Source organism: Haliotis rufescens, unplaced genomic scaffold (assembly GCF_023055435.1).
Source record: "Haliotis rufescens isolate VD_foot unplaced genomic scaffold, xgHalRufe1.0.p SCAF_2, whole genome shotgun sequence".
NCBI lineage: Eukaryota > Metazoa > Mollusca > Gastropoda > Lepetellida > Haliotidae > Haliotis > Haliotis rufescens.
The window spans coordinates 60,962,289-60,980,578 of NW_025963890.1; positions in this window are offsets into that span (position 1 = coordinate 60,962,289).

Consider the following 18,290-nt stretch of genomic DNA (forward strand, 5'->3'; position numbering starts at 1 on the left):
GAGACAAACATGGCCGCCCCCATGCAACGGACGTTTCGAGACATTTTTTTTACCCCTTTTTAACAATGAATTTAGACGAGACAGAAGGGTACTTTCAGCGACAAATGTGTAGATGGGCATCTAAATAGTTCTAAGAAAGATAGAAAGTAACAATATACCACGGTATAACACTTGTTTTTCAAAGCGCCCACGCCCTATATAAACATCACCAACCTACTTTTCGAGACCAACCTACTTTTGGAGACAAACATGGCCGCCCCCATGCAACGGACGTTTCGAGACATTTTTTTCAACCCTTTTTAACAATGAATTTAGACGAGACAAAAGGGTACTTTCAGAGACAAATGTGTAGATGGGCATCTAAATAGTTCTAAAAAAGATAGAAAGTGACAATATACCACGGTTTAACACCTGTTTTCCAAAGCGCCCACGCTCTATATAAATATCACCAACCTACTTTTCGAGACCAAAATGGCCGCCATCAACAGACGTTTGGAGACCATTTTTCAAAGCTTTTAAGCAATGAATTTAGGCGAGACAAAAGGGTACTTTCAGCGATAAAAGTGTTGAAGGGCATCTTAATAGTTCTAAGAAAGATAGAAAGTAACAATATACCACGGTATAACACGTGTTTTTCAAAGCGCCCACGCCCTATATAAACATCACCAACCTACTTTTCGAGACATACCTACTTTTGGAGACAAACATGGCCGCCCCCATGCAACGGACGTTTCGAGACATTTTTTTTACCCCTTTTTAACAATGAATTTAGACGAGACAAAAGGGTACTTTCAGCGACAAATGTGTAGATGGGCATCTAAATAGTTCTAAAAAAGATAGAAAGTGACAATATACCACGGTTTAACACCTGTTTTCCAAAGCGCCCACGCCCTATATAAATATCACCAACCTACTTTTCGAGACATACCTACTTTTCGAGACCAAAATGGCCGCCATCAACAGACGTTTGGAGACCATTTTTCAAAGCTTTTAAGCAATGAATTTAGGCGAGACAGAAGGGTACTTTCAGCGATAAAAGTGTAGATGGGCATCTTAATAGTTCTAAAAAAGATAGAAAGTAACAATATACCACGGTATAACACGTGTTTTTCAAAGCGCCCACGCCCTATATAAACATCACCAACCTACTTTTCGAGACCAACCTACTTTTCGAGACAAACATGGCCGCCCCCATGCAACGGACGTTTGGAGACATTGTTTTTACCCCTTTATAACAATGAATTTAGAAGAGACAGAAGGGTACTTTCAGTGACAAATGTGTAGATGGGCATCTTAATAGTTCTAAAAAAGATAGAAAGTGACAATATACCACGGTTTAACACCTGTTTTCCAAAGCGCCATCGCTCTATATAAATATCACCAACCTACTTTTCGAGACATACCTACTTTTCGAGACCAAAATGGCCGCCATCAACAGACGTTTGGAGACCATTTCTTAACGCTTTTTAACAATGAATTTAGACGAGACAGAAGGGAATTTCAGCGACAAATGTGTAGATGGGCATCTAAATAGTTCTAAAAAAGATAGAAAGTGACAATATACCACGGTTTAACACCTGTTTTCAAAAGCGCCCACGCTCTATATAAATATCACCAACCTACTTTTCGAGACATACCTACTTTTCGAGACCAAAATGGCCGCCATCAACAGACGTTTGGAGACCATTTTTCAAAGCTTTTAAGCAATGAATTTAGGCGAGACAGAAGGGTACTTTCAGCGATAAAAGTGTTGATGGGTTTTAATAGTTCTAAAAAAGATAGAAAGTAACAATATACCACGGTATAACACGTGTTTTTCAAAGCGCCCACGCCCTATATAAACATCACCAACCTACTTTTCGAGACCAATCTACTTTTGGAGACAAACATGGCCGCCCCCATGCAACGGACGTTTGGAGACATTTTTTTTACCCCTTTTTAACAATGAATTTAGACGAGACAAAAGGGTACTTTCAGCGACAAATGTGTAGATGGGCATCTAAATAGTTCTAAAAAAGATAGAAAGTGACAATATACCACGGTTTAACACCTGTTTTCCAAAGCGCCCACGCTCTATATAAATATCACCAACCTACTTTTCGAGACATACCTACTTTTCAAGACCAAAATGGCCGCCATCAACAGACGTTTGGAGACCATTTTTCAAAGCTTTTAAGCAATGAACTTAGGCGAGACAGAAGGGTACTTTCAGCGATAAAAGTGTAGATGGGCATCTTAATAGTTCTAAAAAAGATAGAAAGTAACAATATACCACGGTATAACACGTGTTTTTCAAAGCGCCCACGCCCTATATAAACATCACCAACCTACTTTTCGAGACCAACCTACTTTTGGAGACGAACATGGCCGCCCCCATGCAACGGACGTTTCGAGACATTTTTTTTACCCCTTTTTAACAATGAATTTAGACGAGACAAAAGGGTACTTTCAGCGACAAATGTGTAGATGGGCATCTAAATAGTTCTAAAAAAGATAGAAAGTGACAATATACCACGGTTTAACACCTGTTTTCCAAAGCGCCCACGCTCTATATAAATATCACCAACCTACTTTTCGAGACATACCTACTTTTCGAGACCAAAATGGCCGCCATCAACAGACGTTTGGAGACCATTTTTCAAAGCTTTTAAGCAATGAATTTAGGCGAGACAGAAGGGTACTTTCAGCGATAAAAGTGTTGATGGGTTTTAATAGTTCTAAAAAAGATAGAAAGTAACAATATACCACGGTATAACACGTGTTTTTCAAAGCGCCCACGCCCTATATAAACATCACCAACCTACTTTTCGAGACCAACCTACTTTTGGAGACAAACATGGCCGCCCCCATGCAACGGACGTTTGGAGACATTGTTTTTACCCCTTTATAACAATGAATTTAGAAGAGACAGAAGGGTACTTTCAGCGACAAATGTGTAGATGGGCATCTTAATAGTTCTAAAAAAGATAGAAAGTGACAATATACCACGGTTTAACACCTGTTTTCCAAAGCGCCATCGCTCTATATAAATATCACCAACCTACTTTTCGAGACATACCTACTTTTCGAGACCAAAATGGCCGCCATCAACAGACGTTTGGAGACCATTTCTTAACGCTTTTTAACAATGAATTTAGACGAGACAGAAGGGAATTTCAGCGACAAATGTGTAGATGGGCATCTTAATAGTTCTAAAAAAGATAGAAAGTGACAATATACCACGGTTTAACACCTGTTTTCCAAAGCGCCCACGCTCTATATAAATATCACCAACCTACTTTTCGAGACATACCTACTTTTCGAGACCAAAATGGCCGCCATCAACAGACGTTTGGAGACCATTCCTTAACGCTTTTTAACAATGAATTTAGACGAGAAAGAAGGGTACTTTCAGCGACAAAAGTGTAGATGGACATCTTAAAAATCTAAACAAACATAGAAAGTGACAATATACCCCGGTGTAGCACCTTTCCGTTCCTGTTTACCAAACCCTCCACGCCCTATATAAATATCACCAACCTACTTTTCGAGACCATAATGGCCGCCTTCTATAAACATCACCAACAGACTTTTGGAGACCATTTTTCAACGATTTTTAAAAATTAAGTTAGACAGGCTAGAAAGATACTTTCTGCGACAAAAGTGTAGATTGACATCTTAATAACTCTATAAAAAATAGAAAGTGACAATATACCCCAGTTTAGCACCTTTCCGTTCCTGTTTTCCAAACCCTCCACGCCCTATATAAATATCACCAACCTACTTTTCGAGACCATAATGGCCGCCTTCTATAAATATCACCAACAGACTTTTGGAGACCATTTTTCAACGATTTTTTAAAAATAAGTTAGACAAGCTAGAAAGATACTTTCTGCGACAAAAGTGTAGATGGACATCTTAATAACTCTATAAAAAATAGAAAGTGACAATATACCCCGGTGCAGCACCTTTCCGTTCCTGTTTTCCAAACCCTCCACGCCCTATATAAATATCACCAACCTACTTTTCGAGACCATAATGGCCGCCTTCTATAAACATCACCAACAGACTTTTGGAGACCATTTTTCAACGATTTTTAAAAAATAATTTAGACAAGCTAGAAAGATACTTTCTGCGACAAAAGTGTAGATGGACATATAAATAACTCTATAAAAAATAGAAAGTGACAATATACCCCAGTTTAGCACCTTTCCGTTCCTGTTTTCCAAACCCTCCACGCCCTATATAAATATCACCAACCTACTTTTCGAGACCATAATGGCCGCCTTCTATAAACATCACCAACAGACTTTTGGACACCATTTTTCAACGATTTTTAAAAAATAATTTAGACAAGCTAGAAAGATACTTTCTGCGACAAAAGTGTAGATGGACATATAAATAATTTAAATAAAAATAGAAAGTGACAATATATCCCGGTTTAGCACCTTTCCGTTCCTGTTTTCCAAACCCTCCACGCCCTATATAAATATCACCAACCTACTTTTCGAGACCATAATGGCCGCCTTCTATAAATATCACCAACAGACTTTTGGAGACCATTTTTCAACGATTTTTTAAAAATAAGTTAGACAAGCTAGAAAGATACTTTCTGCGACAAAAGTGTAGATGGACATCTTAATAACTCTATAAAAAATAGAAAGTGACAATATACCCCGGTGCAGCACCTTTCCGTTCCTGTTTTCCAAACCCTCCACGCCCTATATAAATATCACCAACCTACTTTTCGAGACCATAATGGCCGCCTTCTATAAATATCACCAACAGACTTTTGGAGACCATTTTTCAACGATTTTTAAAAATTAATTAAGACAAGCTAGAAAGATGCTTTCTGCGACGAAAGTGTAGATGGACATCTTAATAACTCTATAAAAAATAGAAAGTGACAATATACCCCGGTGCAGCACCTTTCCGTTCCTGTTTTCCAAACCCTCCACGCCCTATATAAATATCACCAACCTACTTTTCGAGACCATAATGGCCGCCTTCTATAAATATCACCAACAGACTTTTGGAGACCATTTTTCAACGATTTTTAAAAATTAATTAAGACAAGCTAGAAAGATGCTTTCTGCGACAAAAGTGTAGATGGACATCTTAATAACTCTATAAAAAATAGAAAGTGACAATATACCCCAGTTTAGCACCTTTCCGTTCCTGTTTTCCAAACCCTCCACGCCCTATATAAATATCACCAACCTACTTTTCGAGACCATAATGGCCGCCTTCTATAAACATCACCAACAGACTTTTGGAGACCATTTTTCAACGATTTTTAAAAATTAACTAAGACAAGATTGAAAGATACTTTCTGCGACAAAAGTGTAGATGGACATCTAAATAATTAAAACAAAAATAGAAAGTGACAATATACCCCGGTGTAGCACCTTTCCGTTCCTGTTTTCCAAACCCTCCACGCCCTATATAAATATCACCAACCTACTTTTCGAGACCATAATGGCCGCCTTCTATAAATATCACCAACTGACTTTTGGAGACCATTTTTCAACGATTTTTTAAAAATAAGTTAGACAAGCTAGAAAGATACTTTCTGCGACAAAAGTGTAGATGGACATCTTAATAACTCTATAAAAAATAGAAAGTGACAATATACCCCAGTTTAGCACCTTTCCGTTCCTGTTTTCCAAACCCTCCACGCCCTATATAAATATCACCAACCTACTTTTCGAGACCATAATGGCCGCCTTCTATAAACATCACCAACAGACTTTTGGAGACCATTTTTCAACGATTTTTAAAAATTAATTTAGACAAGCTAGAAAGATACTTTCTGCTACAAAAGTGTAGATGGACATCTTAATAACTCTATAAAAAAAAGAAAGTGACAAGATACCACGGTTCAGCACCTTTCCGTTCCTGTTTACCAAACCCTCCACGCCCTATATAAATATCACCAACCTACTTTTCGAGACCATAATGGCCGCCTTCTATAAACATCACCAACAGACTTTTGGAGACCATTTTTCAACGATTTTTAAAAATTAAGTTAGACAGGCTAGAAAGATACTTTCTGCGACAAAAGTGTAGATTGACATCTTAATAACTCTATAAAAAATAGAAAGTGACAATATACCCCAGTTTAGCACCTTTCCGTTCCTGTTTTCCAAACCCTCCACGCCCTATATAAATATCACCAACCTACTTTTCGAGACCATAATGGCCGCCTTCTATAAATATCACCAACAGACTTTTGGAGACCATTTTTCAACGATTTTTAAAAAATAATTTAGAGAAGATAGAAAAATACTTTCTGCTACAAAAGTGTAGATGGACATCTTAATAACTCTATAAAAAATAGAAAATGACAATATACCCCGGTTTAGCACCTTTCCGTTCCTGTTTACCAAACCCTCCACGCCCTATATAAATATCACCAACCTACTTTTCGAGACCATAATGGCCGCCTTCTATAAACATCACCAACAGACTTTTGGAGACCATTTTTCAACGATTTTTTAAAAATAATTTAGACAAGCTAGAAAGATACTTTCTGCGACAAAAGTGTAGATGGACATATAAATAATTTAAATAAAAATAGAAAGTGACAATATATCCCGGTTTAGCACCTTTCCGTTCCTGTTTTCCAAACCCTCCACGCCCTATATAAATATCACCAACCTACTTTTCGAGACCATAATGGCCGCCTTCTATAAATATCACCAACAGACTTTTGGAGACCATTTTTCAACGATTTTTTAAAATTAATTTAGACAAGCTGGAAAGATACTTTCTGCGACAAAAGTGTAGATGGACATCTTAATAACTCTATAAAAAATAGAAAGTGACAATATACCCCGGTTTAGCACCTTTCCGTTCCTGTTTTCCAAACCCTCCACGCCCTATATAAATATCACCAACCTACTTTTCGAGACCATAATGGCCGCCTTCTATAAATATCACCAACAGACTTTTGGAGACCATTTTTCAACGATTTTTAAAAAATAATTTAGACAAGCTAGAAAGATACTTTCTGCGACAAAAGTGTAGATTGACATCTTAATAACTCTATAAAAAATAGAAAGTGACAAGATACCACGGTTTAGCACCTTTCCGTTCCTGTTTACCAAACCCTCCAAGCCCTATATAAATATTACCAACAGACTTTTGGAGACCATTTTTCAACGATTTTTAAAAAATAATTTAGACAAGATAGAAAGATACTTTCTGCGACAAAAGTGTAGATGGACATATAAATAATATAAATAAAAATAGAAAGTGACAATATATCCCGGTTTAGCACCTTTCCGTTCCTGTTTTCCAAACCCTCCACGCCCTATATAAATATCACCAACCTACTTTTCGAGACCATAATGGCCGCCTTCTATAAATATCACCAACAGACTTTTGGAGACCATTTTTCAACGATTTTTAAAAAATAATTTAGAGAAGATAGAAAAATACTTTCTGCTACAAAAGTGTAGATGGACATCTTAATAACTCTATAAAAAATAGAAAATGACAATATTCCCCGGTTTAGCACCTTTCCGTTCCTGTTTACCAAACCCTCCACGCCCTATATAAATATCACCAACCTACTTTTCGAGACCATAATGGCCGCCTTCTATAAACATCACCAACAGACTTTTGGAGACCATTTTTCAACGATTTTTTAAAAATAATTTAGACAAGCTAGAAAGATACTTTCTGCGACAAAAGTGTAGATGGACATATAAATAATTTAAATAAAAATAGAAAGTGACAATATATCCCGGTTTAGCACCTTTCCGTTCCTGTTTTTCAAACCCTCCACGCCCTATATAAATATCACCAACCTACTTTTCGAGACCATAATGGCCGCCTTCTATAAATATCACCAACAGACTTTTGGAGACCATTTTTCAACGATTTTTAAAAATTAATTTAGACAAGCTGGAAAGATACTTTCTGCGACAAAAGTGTAGATGGACATCTTAATAACTCTATAAAAAATAGAAAGTGACAATATACCCCGGTTTAGCACCTTTCCGTTCCTGTTTACCAAACCCTCCACGCCCTATATAAATATCACCAACCTACTTTTCGAGACCATAATGGCCGCCTTCTATAAACATCACCAACAGACTTTTGGACACCATTTTTCAACGATTTTTATAAAATAATTTAGACAAGCTAGAAAGATACTTTCTGCGACAAAAGTGTAGATGGACATATAAATAATTTAAATAAAAATAGAAAGTGACAATATATCCCGGTTTAGCACCTTTCCGTTCCTGTTTTCCAAACCCTCCACGCCCTATATAAATATCACCAACCTACTTTTCGAGACCATAATGGCCGCCTTCTATAAACATCACCAACAGACTTTTGGAGACCATTTTTCAACGATTTTTTAAAATTAATTAAGACAAGCTGGAAAGATACTTTCTGCGACAAAAGTGTAGATTGACATCTTAATAACTCTATAAAAAATAGAAAGTGACAATATACCCCAGTTTAGCACCATTCCGTTCCTGTTTCCCAAACCCTCCACGCCCTATATAAATATCACCAACCTACTTTTCGAGACCATAATGGCCGCCTTCTATAAACATCACCAACAGACTTTTGGAGACCATTTTTCAACGATTTTTAAAAATTAATTTAGACAAGCTAGAAAGATACTTTCTGCGACAAAAGTGTAGATGGACATCTTAATAACTCTATAAAAAAAAGAAAGTGACAAGATACCACGGTTCAGCACCTTTCCGTTCCTGTTTACCAAACCCTCCACGCCCTATATAAATATCACCAACCTACTTTTCGAGACCATAATGGCCGCCTTCTATAAACATCACCAACAGACTTTTGGAGACCATTTTTCAACGATTTTTAAAAATTAAGTTAGACAGGCTATAAAGATACTTTCTGCGACAAAAGTGTAGATGGACATCTTAATAACTCTATTAAAAATAGAAAGTGACAATATACCCCAGTTTAGCACCTTTCCGTTCCTGTTTTCCAAACCCTCCACGCCCTATATAAATATCACCAACCTACTTTTCGAGACCATAATGGCCGCCTTCTATAAATATCACCAACAGACTTTTGGAGACCATTTTTCAACGATTTTTTAAAATTAATTTAGACAAGCTGGAAAGATACTTTCTGCGACAAAAGTGTAGATGGACATCTTAATAACTCTATAAAAAATAGAAAGTGACAATATACCCCGGTGCAGCACCTTTCCGTTCCTGTTTTCCAAACCCTCCACGCCCTATATAAATATCACCAACCTACTTTTCGAGACCATAATGGCCGCCTTCTATAAATATAACCAACAGACTTTTGGAGACCATTTTTCAACGATTTTTAAAAAATAATTTAGACAAGCTAGAAAGATACTTTCTGCGACAAAAGTGTAGATTGACATCTTAATAACTCTATAAAAAATAGAAAGTGACAAGATACCACGGTTTAGCACCTTTCCGTTCCTGTTTACCAAACCCTCCAAGCCCTATATAAATATTACCAACAGACTTTTGGAGACCATTTTTCAACGATTTTTAAAAAATAATTTAGACAAGATAGAAAGATACTTTCTGCGACAAAAGTGTAGATGGACATATAAATAATATAAATAAAAATAGAAAGTGACAATATATCCCGGTTTAGCACCTTTCCGTTCCTGTTTTCCAAACCCTCCACGCCCTATATAAATATCACCAACCTACTTTTCGAGACCATAATGGCCGCCTTCTATAAATATCACCAACAGACTTTTGGAGACCATTTTTCAACGATTTTTAAAAAATAATTTAGAGAAGATAGAAAAATACTTTCTGCAACAAAAGTGTAGATGGACATCTTAATAACTCTATAAAAAATAGAAAATGACAATATTCCCCGGTTTAGCACCTTTCCGTTCCTGTTTACCAAACCCTCCACGCCCTATATAAATATCACCAACCTACTTTTCGAGACCATAATGGCCGCCTTCTATAAACATCACCAACAGACTTTTGGAGACCATTTTTCAACGATTTTTTAAAAATAATTTAGACAAGCTAGAAAGATACTTTCTGCGACAAAAGTGTAGATGGACATATAAATAATTTAAATAAAAATAGAAAGTGACAATATATCCCGGTTTAGCACCTTTCCGTTCCTGTTTTTCAAACCCTCCACGCCCTATATAAATATCACCAACCTACTTTTCGAGACCATAATGGCCGCCTTCTATAAATATCACCAACAGACTTTTGGAGACCATTTTTCAACGATTTTTTAAAATTAATTTAGACAAGCTGGAAAGATACTTTCTGCGACAAAAGTGTAGATGGACATCTTAATAACTCTATAAAAAATAGAAAGTGACAATATACCCCGGTTTAGCACCTTTCCGTTCCTGTTTACCAAACCCTCCACGCCCTATATAAATATCACCAACCTACTTTTCGAGACCATAATGGCCGCCTTCTATAAACATCACCAACAGACTTTTGGACACCATTTTTCAACGATTTTTATAAAATAATTTAGACAAGCTAGAAAGATACTTTCTGCGACAAAAGTGTAGATGGACATATAAATAATTTAAATAAAAATAGAAAGTGACAATATATCCCGGTTTAGCACCTTTCCGTTCCTGTTTTCCAAACCCTCCACGCCCTATATAAATATCACCAACCTACTTTTCGAGACCATAATGGCCGCCTTCTATAAACATCACCAACAGACTTTTGGAGACCATTTTTCAACGATTTTTTAAAATTAATTAAGACAAGCTGGAAAGATACTTTCTGCGACAAAAGTGTAGATTGACATCTTAATAACTCTATAAAAAATAGAAAGTGACAATATACCCCAGTTTAGCACCATTCCGTTCCTGTTTCCCAAACCCTCCACGCCCTATATAAATATCACCAACCTACTTTTCGAGACCATAATGGCCGCCTTCTATAAATATCACCAACTGACTTTTGGAGACCATTTTTCAACGATTTTTAAAAATTAATTAAGACAAGCTAGAAAGATACTTTCTGCGACGAAAGTGTAGATGGACATCTTAATAACTCTATAAAAAATAGAAAGTGACAATATACCCCAGTTTAGCACCTTTCCGTTCCTGTTTTCCAAACCCTCCACGCCCTATATAAATATCACCAACCTACTTTTCGAGACCATAATGGCCGCCTTCTATAAACATCACCAACAGACTTTTGGAGACCATTTTTCAACGATTTTTAAAAATTAACTAAGACAAGATTGAAAGATACTTTCTGCGACAAAAGTGTAGATGGACATCTAAATAATTAAAACAAAAATAGAAAGTGACAATATACCCCGGTGTAGCACCTTTCCGTTCCTGTTTTCCAAACCCTCCACGCCCTATATAAATATCACCAACCTACTTTTCGAGACCATAATGGCCGCCTTCTATAAATATCACCAACAGACTTTTGGAGACCATTTTTCAACGATTTTTTAAAAATAAGTTAGACAAGCTAGAAAGATACTTTCTGCGACAAAAGTGTAGATGGACATCTTAATAACTCTATAAAAAATAGAAAGTGACAATATACCCCAGTTTAGCACCTTTCCGTTCCTGTTTTCCAAACCCTCCACGCCCTATATAAATATCACCAACCTACTTTTCGAGACCATAATGGCCGCCTTCTATAAACATCACCAACAGACTTTTGGAGACCATTTTTCAACGATTTTTAAAAATTAATTTAGACAAGCTAGAAAGATACTTTCTGCGACAAAAGTGTAGATGGACATCTTAATAACTCTATAAAAAAAAGAAAGTGACAAGATACCACGGTTCAGCACCTTTCCGTTCCTGTTTACCAAACCCTCCACGCCCTATATAAATATCACCAACCTACTTTTCGAGACCATAATGGCCGCCTTCTATAAACATCACCAACAGACTTTTGGAGACCATTTTTCAACGATTTTTAAAAATTAAGTTAGACAGGCTATAAAGATACTTTCTGCGACAAAAGTGTAGATGGACATCTTAATAACTCTATAAAAAATAGAAAGTGACAATATACCCCAGTTTAGCACCTTTCCGTTCCTGTTTTCCAAACCCTCCACGCCCTATATAAATATCACCAACCTACTTTTCGAGACCATAATGGCCGCCTTCTATAAATATCACCAACAGACTTTTGGAGACCATTTTTGAACGATTTTTTAAAATTAATTTAGACAAGCTGGAAAGATACTTTCTGCGACAAAAGTGTAGATGGACATCTTAATAACTCTATAAAAAATAGAAAGTGACAATATACCCCGGTTTAGCACCTTTCCGTTCCTGTTTTCCAAACCCTCCACGCCCTATATAAATATCACCAACCTACTTTTCGAGACCATAATGGCCGCCTTCTATAAATATCACCAACAGACTTTTGGAGACCATTTTTCAACGATTTTTAAAAAATAATTTAGACAAGCTAGAAAGATACTTTCTGCGACAAAAGTGTAGATTGACATCTTAATAACTCTATAAAAAATAGAAAGTGACAAGATACCACGGTTTAGCACCTTTCCGTTCCTGTTTACCAAACCCTCCAAGCCCTATATAAATATTACCAACAGACTTTTGGAGACCATTTTTCAACGATTTTTAAAAAATAATTTAGACAAGCTAGAAAGATACTTTCTGCGACAAAAGTGTAGATGGACATCTAAATAATTAAAACAAAAATAGAAAGTGACAATATACCCCGGTGTAGCACCTTTCCGTTCCTGTTTTCCAAACCCTCCACGCCCTATATAAATATCACCAACCTACTTTTCGAGACCATAATGGCCGCCTTCTATAAATATCACCAACAGACTTTTGGAGACCATTTTTCAACGATTTTTTAAAAATAAGTTAGACAAGCTAGAAAGATACTTTCTGCGACAAAAGTGTAGATGGACATCTTAATAACTCTATAAAAAATAGAAAGTGACAATATACCCCAGTTTAGCACCTTTCCGTTCCTGTTTTCCAAACCCTCCACGCCCTATATAAATATCACCAACCTACTTTTCGAGACCATAATGGCCGCCTTCTATAAACATCACCAACAGACTTTTGGAGACCATTTTTCAACGATTTTTAAAAATTAATTTAGACAAGCTAGAAAGATACTTTCTGCGACAAAAGTGTAGATGGACATCTTAATAACTCTATAAAAAAAAGAAAGTGACAAGATACCACGGTTCAGCACCTTTCCGTTCCTGTTTACCAAACCCTCCACGCCCTATATAAATATCACCAACCTACTTTTCGAGACCATAATGGCCGCCTTCTATAAACATCACCAACAGACTTTTGGAGACCATTTTTCAACGATTTTTAAAAATTAAGTTAGACAGGCTATAAAGATACTTTCTGCGACAAAAGTGTAGATGGACATCTTAATAACTCTATAAAAAATAGAAAGTGACAATATACCCCAGTTTAGCACCTTTCCGTTCCTGTTTTCCAAACCCTCCACGCCCTATATAAATATCACCAACCTACTTTTCGAGACCATAATGGCCGCCTTCTATAAATATCACCAACAGACTTTTGGAGACCATTTTTGAACGATTTTTTAAAATTAATTTAGACAAGCTGGAAAGATACTTTCTGCGACAAAAGTGTAGATGGACATCTTAATAACTCTATAAAAAATAGAAAGTGACAATATACCCCGGTTTAGCACCTTTCCGTTCCTGTTTTCCAAACCCTCCACGCCCTATATAAATATCACCAACCTACTTTTCGAGACCATAATGGCCGCCTTCTATAAATATCACCAACAGACTTTTGGAGACCATTTTTCAACGATTTTTAAAAAATAAGTTAGACAAGCTAGAAAGATACTTTCTGCGACAAAAGTGTAGATTGACATCTTAATAACTCTATAAAAAATAGAAAGTGACAAGATACCACGGTTTAGCACCTTTCCGTTCCTGTTTACCAAACCCTCCAAGCCCTATATAAATATTACCAACAGACTTTTGGAGACCATTTTTCAACGATTTTTAAAAAATAATTTAGACAAGATAGAAAGATACTTTCTGCGACAAAAGTGTAGATGGACATATAAATAATATAAATAAAAATAGAAAGTGACAATATATCCCGGTTTAGCACCTTTCCGTTCCTGTTTTCCAAACCCTCCACGCCCTATATAAATATCACCAACCTACTTTTCGAGACCATAATGGCCGCCTTCTATAAATATCACCAACAGACTTTTGGAGACCATTTTTCAACGATTTTTAAAAAATAATTTAGAGAAGATAGAAAAATACTTTCTGCTACAAAAGTGTAGATGGACATCTTAATAACTCTATAAAAAATAGAAAATGACAATATTCCCCGGTTTAGCACCTTTCCGTTCCTGTTTACCAAACCCTCCACGCCCTATATAAATATCACCAACCTACTTTTCGAGACCATAATGGCCGCCTTCTATAAACATCACCAACAGACTTTTGGAGACCATTTTTCAACGATTTTTAAAAAATAATTTAGACAAGCTAGAAAGATACTTTCTGCGACAAAAGTGTAGATTGACATCTTAATAACTCTATAAAAAATAGAAAGTGACAAGATACCACGGTTTAGCACCTTTCCGTTCCTGTTTACCAAACCCTCCAAGCCCTATATAAATATTACCAACAGACTTTTGGAGACCATTTTTCAACGATTTTTAAAAAATAATTTAGACAAGATAGAAAGATACTTTCTGCGACAAAAGTGTAGATGGACATATAAATAATATAAATAAAAATAGAAAGTGACAATATATCCCGGTTTAGCACCTTTCCGTTCCTGTTTTCCAAACCCTCCACGCCCTATATAAATATCACCAACCTACTTTTCGAGACCATAATGGCCGCCTTCTATAAATATCACCAACAGACTTTTGGAGACCATTTTTCAACGATTTTTAAAAAATAATTTAGAGAAGATAGAAAAATACTTTCTGCTACAAAAGTGTAGATGGACATCTTAATAACTCTATAAAAAATAGAAAATGACAATATTCCCCGGTTTAGCACCTTTCCGTTCCTGTTTACCAAACCCTCCACGCCCTATATAAATATCACCAACCTACTTTTCGAGACCATAATGGCCGCCTTCTATAAACATCACCAACAGACTTTTGGAGACCATTTTTCAACGATTTTTTAAAAATAATTTAGACAAGCTAGAAAGATACTTTCTGCGACAAAAGTGTAGATGGACATATAAATAATTTAAATAAAAATAGAAAGTGACAATATATCCCGGTTTAGCACCTTTCCGTTCCTGTTTTTCAAACCCTCCACGCCCTATATAAATATCACCAACCTACTTTTCGAGACCATAATGGCCGCCTTCTATAAATATCACCAACAGACTTTTGGAGACCATTTTTCAACGATTTTTAAAAATTAATTTAGACAAGCTGGAAAGATACTTTCTGCGACAAAAGTGTAGATGGACATCTTAATAACTCTATAAAAAATAGAAAGTGACAATATACCCCGGTTTAGCACCTTTCCGTTCCTGTTTACCAAACCCTCCACGCCCTATATAAATATCACCAACCTACTTTTCGAGACCATAATGGCCGCCTTCTATAAACATCACCAACAGACTTTTGGACACCATTTTTCAACGATTTTTATAAAATAATTTAGACAAGCTAGAAAGATACTTTCTGCGACAAAAGTGTAGATGGACATATAAATAATTTAAATAAAAATAGAAAGTGACAATATATCCCGGTTTAGCACCTTTCCGTTCCTGTTTTCCAAACCCTCCACGCCCTATATAAATATCACCAACCTACTTTTCGAGACCATAATGGCCGCCTTCTATAAACATCACCAACAGACTTTTGGAGACCATTTTTCAACGATTTTTTAAAATTAATTAAGACAAGCTGGAAAGATACTTTCTGCGACAAAAGTGTAGATTGACATCTTAATAACTCTATAAAAAATAGAAAGTGACAATATACCCCAGTTTAGCACCATTCCGTTCCTGTTTCCCAAACCCTCCACGCCCTATATAAATATCACCAACCTACTTTTCGAGACCATAATGGCCGCCTTCTATAAACATCACCAACAGACTTTTGGAGACCATTTTTCAACGATTTTTAAAAATTAATTTAGACAAGCTAGAAAGATACTTTCTGCGACAAAAGTGTAGATGGACATCTTAATAACTCTATAAAAAAAAGAAAGTGACAAGATACCACGGTTCAGCACCTTTCCGTTCCTGTTTACCAAACCCTCCACGCCCTATATAAATATCACCAACCTACTTTTCGAGACCATAATGGCCGCCTTCTATAAACATCACCAACAGACTTTTGGAGACCATTTTTCAACGATTTTTAAAAATTAAGTTAGACAGGCTATAAAGATACTTTCTGCGACAAAAGTGTAGATGGACATCTTAATAACTCTATTAAAAATAGAAAGTGACAATATACCCCAGTTTAGCACCTTTCCGTTCCTGTTTTCCAAACCCTCCACGCCCTATATAAATATCACCAACCTACTTTTCGAGACCATAATGGCCGCCTTCTATAAATATCACCAACAGACTTTTGGAGACCATTTTTCAACGATTTTTTAAAATTAATTTAGACAAGCTGGAAAGATACTTTCTGCGACAAAAGTGTAGATGGACATCTTAATAACTCTATAAAAAATAGAAAGTGACAATATACCCCGGTGCAGCACCTTTCCGTTCCTGTTTTCCAAACCCTCCACGCCCTATATAAATATCACCAACCTACTTTTCGAGACCATAATGGCCGCCTTCTATAAATATAACCAACAGACTTTTGGAGACCATTTTTCAACGATTTTTAAAAAATAATTTAGACAAGCTAGAAAGATACTTTCTGCGACAAAAGTGTAGATTGACATCTTAATAACTCTATAAAAAATAGAAAGTGACAAGATACCACGGTTTAGCACCTTTCCGTTCCTGTTTACCAAACCCTCCAAGCCCTATATAAATATTACCAACAGACTTTTGGAGACCATTTTTCAACGATTTTTAAAAAATAATTTAGACAAGATAGAAAGATACTTTCTGCGACAAAAGTGTAGATGGACATATAAATAATATAAATAAAAATAGAAAGTGACAATATATCCCGGTTTAGCACCTTTCCGTTCCTGTTTTCCAAACCCTCCACGCCCTATATAAATATCACCAACCTACTTTTCGAGACCATAATGGCCGCCTTCTATAAATATCACCAACAGACTTTTGGAGACCATTTTTCAACGATTTTTAAAAAATAATTTAGAGAAGATAGAAAAATACTTTCTGCAACAAAAGTGTAGATGGACATCTTAATAACTCTATAAAAAATAGAAAATGACAATATTCCCCGGTTTAGCACCTTTCCGTTCCTGTTTACCAAACCCTCCACGCCCTATATAAATATCACCAACCTACTTTTCGAGACCATAATGGCCGCCTTCTATAAACATCACCAACAGACTTTTGGAGACCATTTTTCAACGATTTTTTAAAAATAATTTAGACAAGCTAGAAAGATACTTTCTGCGACAAAAGTGTAGATGGACATATAAATAATTTAAATAAAAATAGAAAGTGACAATATATCCCGGTTTAGCACCTTTCCGTTCCTGTTTTTCAAACCCTCCACGCCCTATATAAATATCACCAACCTACTTTTCGAGACCATAATGGCCGCCTTCTATAAATATCACCAACAGACTTTTGGAGACCATTTTTCAACGATTTTTTAAAATTAATTTAGACAAGCTGGAAAGATACTTTCTGCGACAAAAGTGTAGATGGACATCTTAATAACTCTATAAAAAATAGAAAGTGACAATATACCCCGGTTTAGCACCTTTCCGTTCCTGTTTACCAAACCCTCCACGCCCTATATAAATATCACCAACCTACTTTTCGAGACCATAATGGCCGCCTTCTATAAACATCACCAACAGACTTTTGGACACCATTTTTCAACGATTTTTAAAAAATAATTTAGACAAGCTAGAAAGATACTTTCTGCGACAAAAGTGTAGATTGACATCTTAATAACTCTATAAAAAATAGAAAGTGACAAGATACCACGGTTTAGCACCTTTCCGTTCCTGTTTACCAAACCCTCCAAGCCCTATATAAATATTACCAACAGACTTTTGGAGACCATTTTTCAACGATTTTTAAAAAATAATTTAGACAAGATAGAAAGATACTTTCTGCGACAAAAGTGTAGATGGACATATAAATAATATAAATAAAAATAGAAAGTGACAATATATCCCGGTTTAGCACCTTTCCGTTCCTGTTTTCCAAACCC